Source organism: Protopterus annectens, chromosome 3.part0 (genome assembly GCF_019279795.1).
Source record: "Protopterus annectens isolate FY-2018-M chromosome 3.part0, PAN1.0, whole genome shotgun sequence".
Lineage (NCBI taxonomy): Eukaryota > Metazoa > Chordata > Ceratodontiformes > Protopteridae > Protopterus > Protopterus annectens.
The window spans coordinates 680,325,333-680,340,598 of record NC_056731.1 but is presented as its reverse complement, the minus strand read 5'-3'; positions in this window follow the sequence as shown (position 1 = coordinate 680,340,598).

The window sequence follows — 15,266 nt, the reverse complement described above, 5'->3', positions numbered from 1 at the left end:
ATTATCAGAATTAGCACAAATGAATGAGATCAGATCATAACTGTGACCGATCACCTGTTGCATTATTTTTTATGGCACATATTTCAAAGCCTTAGTTAGTATATATATATATATATATATATATATATATATATATATATATATATATATATATATACACATTTTGTTTTGCACCTTCAGTTGGATTGGATATGTTTCAGTCCATTACAGTTACAAAATGTGTCTTTCTTACTATGGGGATTTGTTTGTGTTAATTCTGATAATAATAGTATTTTAGTCCGTTACAATTACATTACCATGTTTTTTAGTTATTATGGGAATTAGTTTAAGCTCAGTCTGAGAATAATAGTGTTATTTGAGTTTTGAAATCATATTGTGCTTTAAATGCACATGACATTTTGCAGATATTCTACAGCTGACACCATGTAATTATACTATAGGCTGTGATTAGCTGACTGTGCAAGATGTTTCGTATTCTTTGTTATACATCAAACAATTTCATCACTATGGTGAATTGTATAATGACATTTATGATTATGCAAATTAGGACAGCAGCATTACGTATGTTGTTTTTAAAAAAAAGATGATGAGTATTTTGTAATTATTTTATTTAGTTTTGGATCAACAGGATCCATACTATCTTATAAAGACAGTGTGACATCAGTGAAGACATGATTGTCAGTTTGTGTTTTAAATAACGAATGTGACTTTATAGATCATCCCTGGGATTCATGAAGCTTGCACTAGGTGCAGGTGTAGCGTCGGTGATCTAACACCAAATATGGCCACCGAGCGATTCAGGTACGAGCCATTTCCACGTGCACTATCAGCATACACCACAGCTGCGCAGCTCCCGGCGCATGTATGCTAATTACCCCATGTGCAGCAGTGTAGCATGCAAATGAAGGCATATAGTGATTCATGAAGTGGTGCAGGCATGGCGTAAGCATGCAGAAATGTAAACCGAAAAAAACGGTTTATATTTTTTCAAACATAAAATCGGAGCCATGACAGCAGACCAAACTCACGTATTATACTGTTAATATATGCCGATGGCTAAATATATAGCCATTGGCATAAAAAAACATGCACAACACATAAAAAAGAACATTTAATGTCATGGCCACACTAACGCAAAGTAAAATCACAGTACATTGGTGCACAAATGGGATCACAATGAAAATACATTTATATGTAATAAAACTGCAATGTAACACATTTCATGAATTCCCCATAATAGTCAGTGGCACACATGCTACACCACAACCATGGCGCAAGGGTTGCTAAGGGTCTGTGACAGTGTTCTGCATAGTAACTAGGAATTAGTAGTCAATGCCATGCAAATGAGACAAGTAATACTGAATCACAAAATCCCCTCCGGCATAAGGATGTACTTCACAGCGTAGCAGTACAACACCGAGGTGTGGTCTGGATATAAAGATGACATCAAGAGAGGGGTGCGCCACCTTAGCTGCAAGCACATTGGAGCATTGCTAATCCAGTTTGCCTGTTGCTAAGCAAAGCCACAGGATAGGGATGTGGAAGTAGCCATAGCTTCATTTAGCTGAGAGCACACAAGGTAACTGAAAGTGCATGTGAACATGGATGAAAACGTGCTCGAAACCCGGTAAACGGCTGTGCGCGGCACACACCACAGCTGAAACAGGAAGGATAAGGGAAGATAATAAGGAAATACAGCATGGTAATTGGAGTACAAATGAGTAATTAACACCTAGGAACCCACAGTGGGCCACTGACAACAGCTAACAAGGCTGCTAGCAGCTACCTGCAGAACAGGAAAGGGGAGGTGCCGTACTGCAAAGAAAAGAGAACTGTCACAGCAGAACAAAGCAAACTTGCAGTATATCAGCTACATAACACATTTTGCTACACAATCCTGGGTTGGGAAAGTACAAAACAAGAAAGCCAGCAGCTGGATGCATGCCTGACAATGGGAGAGGAATCGGGTGGAAATGTGAAGTAAAGGGCAATAGATGAATCATGGCAGTCAAGTGTAATTCAACACCAAAGGCCTCACAATAGCAGTACCTGCTGTAAAACCCATAATTAAGATACCCTGCAGCTGGAATTGCACATACACAACCAATTACACCAACAGCATCCATTGCACAATAGTATAAAGTGTAAAAGCACCTCACACACACTTGTGTATTCCCAGACACTCTGCACCATTGGTGTATACAGACGGGGAACTTTTAATATGTACATGTTAGAGGCTGCCATAGCTTTAATTCACCAGCATGTGTTAGAGACTGATGGTGGTGTGGAGGATGATGCTGACAAACTTCTCAGGCACAGGAGGAGGAGAAGAGTGTTCAGACCCAGGGTAACCTGCCAGGGGCTACATGATCGGGAGATAGTAGAGCGTTACAGGGTGGACAGGGACACCATACAGCAACTTGCTGAGCTGTGCCAGCCATGCCTCAGAGCCAGAAATAACAGAGGGGAACCCATCCCAGTGGACACGAAGGTATGTGTAAGCTTGAGATTACTAGCCACAGGTACCTTTCAAAGGCCAACTGGGGATATCATGGGGATCTCACAGGCATCAGCATCCAAGGTACTCCACCAGTTCCTGGATGCTATGTTACCACATGCCAATGAGCACATATACTTCCCCCGAACGCAGGAGGAGTTGGCCAGTAATATGCGTCTCTTCCACCATGTGGCAGACTACCTGGAGGTACTGGGTGCAATAGACTGCACGCATATACACATCAAGACATCACTCATTGAGCAGGGTAGGTGCTATATAAACCGCAAGGGATACCTCTCCATTAACTGCCAGGTCGTTTGCAATGCCTAGGACATTATCATGGATGTGTGTTTTGGCAGCCCTGGAATCTATCACGACTCCCACAACTGGCATGCCTCACAGCTGTATCAGGTATTTGCCAGGGGGGACATTTCATATGGCCACCTGGTGGGGGATGCTGACTATGCACTGGAAATGTGGATGATGACTCCCATCAGAAATGCACACACACCCATGCAAGAATGCCATAATGAGGCACATGCAGAAACCAGAATCATCATAGAGCGCATGTTTGGGATGCTGAAATCATGTTTCCGTTGCTTGGACATATCTGGTGGAGCCTTGCAGTACTCTCCAGGCATGTGTGCCCACATCTTCATAGTATGTGCCATGCTACACAATATGATTCTGCGGAAACAGCTGCAGCAAGGACAGAATGGTGAAGGCCCTCACAGCCCACCACCATTGCCAAGGGCCCCACAGGTACAGGGGGACTCAGACCATGAACACCCTATGCCAGCCCCAGTAGGCAGATGGAGGCGTGCCCAGTATGTCCATGCCTTGGCAAAGAGGGAACATATAGCACACACACTGACAGTGTAGGCACCTATGGACTGACACCCTTCTCCGCCTGCACACACAGCAAACATGGATGGCACACACACACGACCACCTGTAAATTGTCATGTATAGGTGGTCTACTATGTGCATTCTACATAGGCAGCCCTCAACTATTGTACACACAACTGCCATTGGCACAAGATAAGTCAATATCTGAACAGTAAATTAAGCTATCAGCATGTGTTGATACTGTATGTATAGGTTCATAGGTACATAGGTAGGTACATGCCTAACTGCCCGAGGCCATTCACAAGCCTAGCCAAAATGTGTCTGCTATCACCACCTCGATTAACTAACTGTCCCTCTGTGGACCAGAGCCAATTGTGGGATTCCTGGGGTGTATCCACTGTTCCCCACCTACACTGCAAGGATTCCCTGGAGTGTTAGTGAGAGGCTCCATATAATGTAATCAGGGATGTAGTTCCAAATCATGGGGAGTACCCGTGACAGGAATCTGTCACTCCAGCATCTTCCAGTTATGGTTGCGGCAAGGTGTAGCTCATTACAGTGTGTGGCTCACTGTGACATGGATTCTCATTGGTGGAGCATATCCATTAAGCCTGACTTGGACACGTCTTTGTTGGCCATCAAATATCATCTCTGAGTAAACGAGATGCCACTGAGTAATGTAAGAGTTTATGCAGTCTGGCGGCATAGGACACACGTCTGAGGGCATTATCCCTCTTTGTGAGGTATGTTCGTGGCCCTTCCAGCTGTTGGATATGTCTTCTGAGGTACACCCAAAATGGGTTATTATACTCGATGATGGGATTGATGAGTGATGAGTAAAGGGGCACAATAATCTAAGTCTGTTTAGATGCGAACTCTTAAGTAATCAGATGGCCTACATAGATGGATGTCCTAAGTACGTCACAGATATGATTGTCAAAGGAGAGATCACTATGTAATGTAGTCCCCACATACCCATTACATCATCTGAATTATAGTGTCTGCCACTCATGTGTTAATATGTGTGTGTGTAGTTTCCCAAAATGGAATGACCATGCAGTATGTGGCCTTTAGCTGGATGCCATGACTCTGACACCCTGTGTTGGTCTATGTGAGGCCCCTTGAAGGACGTCTGTGAGAGCTGGACTTTCAGTTATGGCTCCCAGTCTGCAGTAATTACCAAACACGGCCTGCTGTAGTCCACCTGTGTTAGCCCGTACCTCTGAGAAGTATATGGCAAACAGTAGGGGTCCCAGGACTGAGTCCTGTGGGACACCAGTTGTGACTGGTCAAGAGTTGGACCTGGTGGCTGCTAGGCTTACTATGTGGGTTCTGTGTGTATGCCTATTGGCAAACCAATCTGTGATGTATGGGTGTATGTACTGGCTGGTGAGTGTAGAAATAATACCTGAGTGGGGAATGGTGTGAAAACCCTTGGCGAGGTCCAGGTAATATGTGTGAACTACCACACCCCACACCTAAAGTCTAGGTGACTGTAAGATGTGGAACAGGTTCAGCAGGCATGGTTTGCACTCAATCAAGCTGACCTGGGTTGGGTCAAGTATCTGGAGGTTACCATTGTCTATGTTAATGAGTGCCATGAGGATGCACTCCATAGTTGTGCAGATCAGGCTACTCAGGCTTATGGGGTGGTAGTTACCATGGTCAGTTGTGTCACCACCTTGTTGGAGTGGAATAGCTGTTGCCATGCACCAGTGAATGGCCATGTAGCCTGTGTAGAGGCTGATGTTGAATTGCTATAGTAGGTGGGGGGTGACTTTGTTTTGTAGTGTCTGCAGGATGCAGTCTGGGACACCGTCTGACTCCATTCACACTCTGTCATGCCATTTGAAAGGGCCATTGCCAGCTGTATGTCTCAGATGTCTGGGATACTGTACATCTTGGTTATTGTTGTGGGCCCTGTAGGGGGTGAAGCTTGCTCCGAATGTATCATTAAGTGTGTTGGTGATATCAGTAGGGTCAGTATATTCAGTGCAATATTGCACCAGCACAGTGCAAATCTGTGTGTTACTACTTACATCCTTGACATAGCCAAAGAAGCCTTTGTGGTCATATTCTGAATCCATGCCTATTCACCTGTGGATGTCAGCCTTGGATGATTACATGAGTAACATAAGTATCTTGCTAATACTGGTCACGGACATCTGCATGTCTTGGGATTTGCTGTTGTTCTGGACTACTGTCCTACTTCTGTTGTATAGCCTGTATAATGCAGGGGTTCAGCAGACTGGTGTCCTTGTGTAGGAGTAGTGAGTCCTAGTTTACCAGCATGACCCATACATCTTTGTAGGTGCTTATAGAGTGCATTTGTAATTCTGTCTGTATCTTGAGCAGTGTCATCCCTGAGCATGAGGGCTGTGAACCCTCCCAACTCTGTCATTAGTACTGTAAATTTAGCTGTAGGAAAGGTATTCACTGTGTGTTCCTTGGGTGGGGGAGATGGTTGGGAGTGGAAATCATCAGTGAACAGTTCATGGTCAGATCTAAACAGTGACTGGTTTACCTCTGCTGTAGTGCACCTGTTGCACATGCCAGTGATTACCACTTCTAGTATGTTTTCACCTCTCGTTAGTCCGTCTATCAACTGATACAGGCCATATGAGGTGATAAATCCCAGGAAGTGCTGGGCCTGGAAGCAAATACTCGAGTAGGTCATCCAGATAAGTATAGGGTAGCCGGCATTGACCAATAACAGGGTGTCTGGTAGGACTGTCATGTTTAGCACTGTCTCCAGATAGTTGTAGTGGTGCTCCTGGGTCATGGAGGGTTATCTGTAGCAGCTCACAGTTTGCATTCCAGCCATGGCTGATGTTAGCTGCACATGGATGATCACAGAGGTATCATGCTACCCCACTATCTTGGAGGTGTAGGTATCCCCGATGAATATGGATACACCCCCTCCATGTCTGTGCCAGTCCATGTTCAGTGGCTGAAGTGTGTGTTATGGGTTGTAGTCTGGTAGTGCCAGTGTGCTCACAGGAGCCTTATACAGGTCCCAGTCACAGAACAGATGTAGATGTTGTCCATACTGATGGGTGCTGTGAGTGAGTGAGTGAGTGCATGTTGTGAGTACTACCCCTGGTGTTGAGAAGCCTAACCCTCATTGATTCCGCTATTGTGCAGTTCATGGATGTGAGATTCACTGCTGAGACCTGCCTAAAAATGGCACCATGGGGGCGACAATAGCCTTGCCGAGCATTCCAAAGCCTTAGGCTGACACATGCAAGTTGGTATGGCATTGTTGCAGGCATGTTTCCCATCTGTGCTTGTCTCCCATCTTTCCTGTAGGTAACCTACTGGCAAGCAATACAAAGCCTGAAACTTATACAAGTCCACTAGCTTCCAAGATAGGCTTTTGAAGTGATTATGTATCAATAGCCTGTATGCTATTGCTGTACTTAACTGTTGTCTGACTACATGGTGATTTTACACTGTATATTGTGATCAGAAAACTCTGTATAATCACATATGGTGTTGGAGATGGCCTACACTGTAGAGTTTCACAGATAGGTAGTAGACTATCTGCTCAAGGGCATTTGGAAGCATAGCTACATTGTGGTGACTTTACCTGCACCATTGATGAAGTAACTGAGCCTCTGTCAAGCATAGCCAATGAAGTGATTCCAGGCAGAGATGCTGGAAGCTGTTGAAGACTGGTGTGCTGTAGGGTGATAGGGGCACATAGTGATCTCAAAAGGGCATGTTAACATGACAACCCAACAGTATTCAATTTCCCCAACAGGTCTTGCAGCTATAAAACTGGAGTGACTCCCCCATACCCTGGCTGTATGTCTCTGGGACACATGATCCCAGGGGTGTATATACAGTTGGCCAGTCACACATCAAGATTTCCCCTGAAGTGTGTCAGTGAGTGGCTATGCCAAATGTAGTTAGGATGTTAATATATAGTCTCTCAATTCATGTGTCATGTCGGTATTTCGAGAAGCTCACTGGGTGTGGGTGGCTCCGCTTGTTGTGTGGCCAAGCTTACACATAGGATTCCTGGACATAGGAAATAGGCAGAAGGAACGTTAATGTCAATAATACAATGGCTACAGCATTTGCATAATATCTGTGCAGTCCTGGTTCAAATCCCAATAAAGTCAGAGATTATTTAAATGTCACATAGTATACCTTAACCACAGCTTGCATACATAGGTAGTATTCCACAGAATAATAAACATTTGGAACACACAACTGCTGAAATGTGTGTTAATCACCCTTGCACTACCAGTGCCTGCTCTGAGAGGTAAAATGACCACTGCCAGGATTAGAACACACAACCATGTACACAATCTTCACAATAACCTACCACTAAGCTACCTGAGATTACCACCTGCAAATGCATGGAAATAGGACAAACCACCATGTACCCAATGAAAGGTCTATGCTATATATGTCAAAACCTATGCTATATATACATATATATATATATATGTATATATATATATATATATATATATATATATATATATATATATATATATATCAACATATAGAGAGAGAGAGGGAGAGAGAGCGATATATGTCGATATATAGGGATATACATATACATGTAGATATATAGATAGATTAACAACATCTACACAACCATGGAGGTACGTATAAATGGGATACATACCAAATACCGAACGCTTGACATACTGACTCGCATAATCACAAGGCTTAAAGACTGAAAGACCACAGTACCAAAACACCAGAAGCACGAGTTTTAAAACACTGATGTTAAGGGACATTTAGTTAGTGCTTCTGGTGTTGCGGTTCAGGTAGGTTACTGTTTGTAAGTGTGTTTCTGAGGGCTGTAGTGTGTGTAAGTGTATGTTCTGAGTGTGATGTGTGTTCCTGGGGGACTGTAATGTGTGAGTGTGGGTTTGCTTTGTGCATCTGTTTGGGCGATCTTGGAGGTAGAATATTAAAGTGGGGAGTGTGGGGGGTGCAGCCACCCACATGGGGGGTGTAGGGGGGCTTGCTCACCTGCTCATATGTAGTGTAGGATGGTTTGTTTGGATGTGGTGGGTAGCAGTGTGTCTGTGTGTGCATGTGTGTGTTCCGTGTTTGTGCTACTTTCGCGAGTTTGAGTGTTCGGTAATGTGGGGTTTGGGAGTCTGGGCCCAGTACTGTGGGTGTCGGAATTGTGTGCATTCGGGATTCTGTAGGTTCATATGTTCATAGGTTCATAAGTTCATAAGTTGGTACTAGGCTATCAACCCTAGGGCCTATACAAGCCTAGCCATAACAATTCCCTGGCTATTTCTTCCCACACTATTTACTTCCCTGGACCCCTGTCTAGCAGGACGACTGAAGTAATCCCCAGGGTGAATTTCCTTTCTCCCATCCAGTCGTCAAGGTTCCTTTTGAAGAGGGTCAAAGAGGCACTCTGCTTGACATATATGGGCAATTTATTCCAGAGTCTGGGGAGTCTCTGGGTCAGGAACCTATCCTTCCAGCATGTTTGTTTATTATGATGACAAGATTTAGATCCCTGGAGCATGTGGCTCTGAGGGATTGGGATTTCTTTAAGTGTAGCATGTCCAACAGCTCTGGGTTTGACATGGCCTTGTATGTTAAGCAGAGATCGCCTCTGAGTAGACGATATGTGACAGAGTATAGCTGGAGGTTTTTAAGGTGGTCAGCGTAGGGCATCTGCTTTAGGCCTGTGATTCTTTTAGTGAGGTATTTCTGCAGCCTTTCTTTCCAGTTGTTGCAAATGTCTTGAGAGGTACATGCCAAACAGGGCATTGTATTCTATAATGTGTCTAAAGAGGGATGAGTACAGTGGGACAATGACCTCCTTTTTTCTGGATGAAAAGCCCTTAGTGATGAAGTGCGCCACATAGAAGGATTTCCTGACTGTTGTGGCGATATGGTTATCGAAGGTGAGACCACTGTCCACCTGTGTCCCTAAGTCTCTTATCACACTTTCAGTGTTTAGTGTACTGCCACCTATATGGTAATTCACGGATACATGTTTTTTCCCAAAGGGGATAACCATACATTTCTTGGCATTGAGCTTGAGCCCATGGCACTGGCACCAAGCATCTGTTTCTGTAAGGCCCATTTGTAGAGTATACACATCATTTGGGGATTCAATAATGGCTCCCAGTTTGCAGTCATCTACGAACTTTGTTAGCCAGAGTCCCTTAGTGTTGGCCTGTACTTCAGAGATGAAGATGCCAAACAAGAGTGGTCCCAGGACTGAACCGAGGTACTCCACTTGTCACTTGTCTGGAGCTGGATTTGCAGTCGGCTACTTTTGCAGTGTGGGTTCTATCAGTAAGCCAGTTAGCAACCCATTGGGTGATATAGGGATTAATGTCCAGCTTAGTAAGTTTATCTATGATTCCAGTGTGGGGGATGGTGTCAAATGCCATGGCAAGGTCTAGATAGGCTGTGTGGACCACCTTACCCTTGTCCATGGCTCTGGAGACTGATTCAAAGAAGTCAATCAGGTTCTGGAGACAAGATCGTCCTTTATGAACCCAAACTGGGTTGGTCCAGTGTTTGAAGATTGCCAATGTCTTTGTTTATAAGTTCCATGATAATATGCTCCATGCTTTGCAGATAAGGCTTGTCAGACTGATGGGACAGTAGTTTCTGGAATCCAAGGTGGATCCCCCCTTGTGGAGTGGGATAACTGTAGCTCTGCACCACTCAGTGGGCACGAAACCTGAGGTGAGGCTATGATTAAACATGACACTTAGGTGAGGTGCCAGTTCATATTGTAGTTCATGTAGTACAAAACCCGGGATGTCATCTGGTCCCATGGATGCTGTATTCTTAGCTTTGGAGAGTGCGTTATTACTGGAATTTGGCAATCTTCCAGTACTGAGATGGGCCATTTAGTGGGTGAGAGGGGGGTGAATTTGGCACTGAATCGATCTGCCAGAATATTGGCAATATCCTTGGGATCAGTATATTTAATGCCATTCTGTTTTAGCTCAGAGCAGATTTGAGCATTGCCATTTAGATTCTTGACATAGTTATAGAATGCCTTGTAGTTGTCTTTGGAATCTTTGGCAATTTTATTTTCGTAACTAGCTTTCAAGGATTTTATGAGGGATCTCAGTTTCTTACTGAGGCTGGTAAGGGAGTTTTTTGCATCCTGGGAATTTCCTCTTTTCTGCAACAGTTTATTCCTTTTGTTGTAAAGTTTGTTTATGGCAGGGGACCACCAGATTGGCTTCCTTTTTTGGATGAGAGCATCTTGGTTCTATTTAGGATGGCACGATTCATGCATGAGTGGATGTGCTTGTACAGTGCCTTAGTGTAGGATTCAGGAGTTGAACTTTCAGTTCCCGTCTGCACGAGTGTCATGAAGTTTGTCACTTCTGACTTGAGTAGCATGAAGTTGGCTTTGGAGAAGTTTTTTATGGTGGTTTCCTTACTGGGGGGTTGGGGTGGGATGTGGATGTTAAGGGTGATTAGCTTATGGTCAGACCTGACTAACGAGGGGGTGACCATAGGTGTGGAGCATTGATTTCCATGTTGGTAATGACCAGGTCTAGGATATTGGAGCCCCTGGTGGGACTATGGATTAGATGATCCAGGGCATTGGAATTTATGAATTCCAAGAACCGCTGGACAAAGGTGTTGGTACATTAGTAGTTTGCCCTTATATTGTGGTATCATTCTGGGTGAAGGCAGGATGCTACTCAGGGCTAGGGTCATACCTGCCTGGGCCACATGATCTGAGAGCTCTTCCATGTCTCTTTTCATGTAGTCCAGGGAGGTACGTCTCAAGTCATTCACTCCAACATGGACAATGACAGAGTCATATTTGTACTTGTTGTGAAGTGACTTGAGTGCATGCGTTATGTGGTGGATCCTGGCACCTGACAGGCAGCTGACTGTAATTTTCTCCTTGTTCAACCTGGTGAGAGGGACATCAGTGTGCTGGACTATAGAGTCACCTATGACTAAAGTGTTAGGTACATTGTCTTGCCTTAGGGGCTGTTGCTGGGTGGCACACTGGTGTTGTGAACTATGTGACACTTTGGTTGTGATTGGTGTTTGTTTGCATTTCAGCTTCAGAGGTCCTTGTTGCTTGGGCAGGTTACAGTTAAGGGCATCTGCATATGTGGATTTAGTGTTGCTATATGTGTGTGTTGGTGGTGTGGGTTTAGAAGGGCTATGTGTTGCTTGACGTGTAGTGTGGGTGTTAACCTTCTCCTCTTGACTGTCTAGCACAATCTTGGGTGGAGAGAGATTTGCTTCCATTTTGGCTATGTAAGTGCATCTCTCACAGGTTGTAGTGTTGGGTGGTAGCAGGAGAGGGTTGTCTGTGTACATGAGGCAATTGCTGCATTGCCCCAGTATGCCGAGATTCACCAGGTGGACAGGAGAAATCACCGGAAGCTGACCCTTTGACATGCCTGGTTTGGTGCTTTTTTTTTTTTTTTTTTTTTTTTGTAAAGTACAGGAGCTGTTTTCCCTTACCTTAGCAAGGTACTTTGCAATTATAGGCTGTTTAGTGCCTACTATTAATTTCTCCTTATTAACAAGGAGAGTTGAGTGCTTGTATCAGTTTAAGGCTTTCAAGTCCTTTCCAGCAGGTATTAGAGAAAGTGCTAGTCTTAGGGATGCTTAAAGGTAAGATAAGAAAAAAATGCACACTGCAGTGTGCACTAGAGAAGTTAGACGTGAAAGTAAGTAACTTAAGTTTTACCTGTTTAAAAAGTTAAGGTTTAGTGGAGAGTTACTATTTTTAAAACAGCAAGATGGGTTGAAAGGGGTGGTCACTTTTGTATTCTGGTACTATGGAATACAGTAGGATGGCCAATAAATTTAAATAGTTGAAGGGGAGGGATTTCAAAAATGATGATTTTGTGATTACTCACACAAGCTAGTGAAAGTAGAGAGGAAATGAGATATATGGTCAGATTAAAATAAGAGGCAGGCAACTAGAAAGACAGTGGTATTTAACAAGACAACTGTAACTGGGTGGGAGGGTAGGAAAAACAATTCTGCCTGACTCAGAAGAGAGAGAGCTGTGGTCTCTTTTGAAGTTTTAATATGCTGTTAAAGCAGAATGCAAGTAAAACACAAGGTAAAGAAAATAAACCACAGTATACAGCAGTTGAAGTGTTCATATATGAGTATAACATGGACCATAGCAATTACACATTCCACCACGACCAAACTTTATGAACAAAGGATATTGAGAATATATGCCTATACACTATTACAAATATGTGCTATGGACATGAGCCAAAGATAGTGTTACCACCTGTCCCACTTTGCAAGGGACAGTCCCTCTTTGGGCGGTTGTGTCCTGACCAAAAATATTAAAAATGGCAAATGTCCTGAGATTGTAGGACATAATTATGTTCCATATGTATTGTAATAGTTGCATAAAATAGTTATTTCTGTATCTAAAATACCTACATGTTACAAGAAACAGGACAAGCAACTAAACTGCTACAAGAATAAGCTTTTATTTAGGCAAAAAAAGAAAGTTCTATCCTTTGTACTGACCGTGGGTTTGTGTTGGCCTGTAAAATCTGATGTGTGTCCCAAAAATGTCCAACTATGGCCATTTGAAAAGGTGGCAACCCTAGCCAAAGAGGGTCAGTCACCAACACAACTCCAATGACTGCAAATACCTATGGCAGAAATACACAGACAGCTTTCATGTAGCAACACTTTATTACATTCCGATGTATTGCCGAAAGGATTCAAGGACTAATATCACCTGCATGCTATACAGGAACCAATTAACAGTGCCTTAATGAATCAGCTTGCAATTACCATAGTATTAGTCCACTAAAGGATAGGTGTTCAAATAGGGAAGGAACCCTCACACACATATCGAATATGTATAAAAGCAGTTCCTACACACCTGCATCTGCTATGTACATCCACCAACATCTCCCCCACACCCAAACCAATTACAATACAAACTGTAATAACATCACAAATCATTCACTCACTGTACAACATCTGCAGAAGCCTTAACATACCTTATCATAGACACACTAACATGGCTCAAAGTGAAATAGTTGCTGTTATACAATGGAACAGCTGCTGAAGTTACAGGGTTTGTTTGCACTAATCCCATTTCAGAGGGTTGTGTGTACACCAGGAAGTGTTACCAATTACTGATTAACAGCACAGTATGATACACATGTACACCAAACCAAAGATGTCTGGTGAGCACACTGTAAACCACATAACATTTCATGCATAGCCATACAGCCTTGAGCTGCTCAAACATCCTTGCCAGACTGAAACATCTGCAGAAGTACCAGGTACAAACAAACCCTGCATAAGTAGCAATGTTCTGAAATATAACAGCTGTACTTACATGTAGAGCAACTTCTAGCCATTACAAACAATCCATGGGAGTCATGAAGCTAATATATCTCTGTCTGTCTCCATATAGCTGTTGCAATACATCACAAACAACACTTCCAGGCCATCTTCCTCGAAAGTAAGGCAAAGGGACAACGCCCAAATGGAGTACTCAATTATACACCACTGTTGCCTTGGTATTGGCTAAGGGAGTAGCTGCACAGCTGATATGTATGTAATTACTGACTTTGGAACACCAATTAGTGGTCAGGATAGCACATGTTACCAATATTTAACTATAAAAGGATGGCTTGTCACACATTCAAACCATCTGTATATACCAGCAGAACATTACAAAGAAGATTGAAACACAAATGGAAAAGGATTGAAATAACATCAACAACACCTCGGGTTACTAATAAGGTATGTAGAACACTCAGTATGTCTTGTGTATGTAGTACTTGTTCTGTAATAATTAAAGTGTACACAATGCATATAGTGGAAACAGTTATCTTGTAGTGATGTATTGTTGAGCATAGTAACCCTTGTAGTATTTATGTGTGTACTGCTGTAGGTCACAAAGCAAACACCTCATACACCACAAGAGATGCTATATAAGGGCTTTGAACCCAACAATTTCTCTCCAGCTGCTGTCAGTGGCAGGGTTGGTCCAACAAGTATGTGCTATAACAGGGGACAGTATATATTTATATATTGTAACAGTGAGCATATGTATGGGTGTATTACTGAGAATAACATGTCGAAGGTGGGCCTACTGTGCAATTATGATTTTCATTGTGGGATATTGTGCCAATAACTGTGTAATGTACAGTATTGTAGGCAGATATGTATTACATTTTACATAGCTTTACTGTTACATTAGGCAAATATTAGTTATGTCTCTTGGCATTTACAATACACAATAACAGGCTTAATATGACTTGTAGCCACCCGACAGTTTATCAGCATGATAGCAAAGTAAAATGGAAGAGCTAATTAACTATCCATGCACATAAGACATGTAATAGGCTCATAGGTAGGTACTAGGCTGTCTGCCCAAGGGTATTTATAAGCCTAGCTAGAATGTGTTTGTTTCTGCCACTCCCTGAGGTTAGTTCCCTGTGCCTCTGAACAGCAAAGCCATTAGTTCCCTGTGCCTCTGTCCAGCAGAGCCACTGCAGTGATCCCCTGGGTACATGTCTGTCTCCCATCCACCCGTCAAGGTTTCCCTTGAAGAGTGCTAGTGAGGGGCTCTGCCTGATGTACATTGGAATCATGTTCCAAAGCATGGGGAGTCTCCGGGTCAGGAATCTATCCCTTCAGCACATCCTAGTTATCATTGTGGTTAGGTTTATATCCCTAGAGCATGTAGCTCTCAGGAGCTTTTGTTTAGGTGGAGCATATCCAGCAATACTGGGTTGGACCTGGTCCTTGTATGTCAAGCAGAGATCACCTCTGAGTACGCGGTATGCAACCGAGAACAGCTGGAGTTTCTTTAGTTGGGCTGCATAAATCATCTGTTTGAGGTCAGTAATCCTCTTGGTGTGGTACTCTTTTGGTCTTTCAAGCCTTTGCAGTTGTCTTGTAAGGTACATCCCAATTGGGGTGT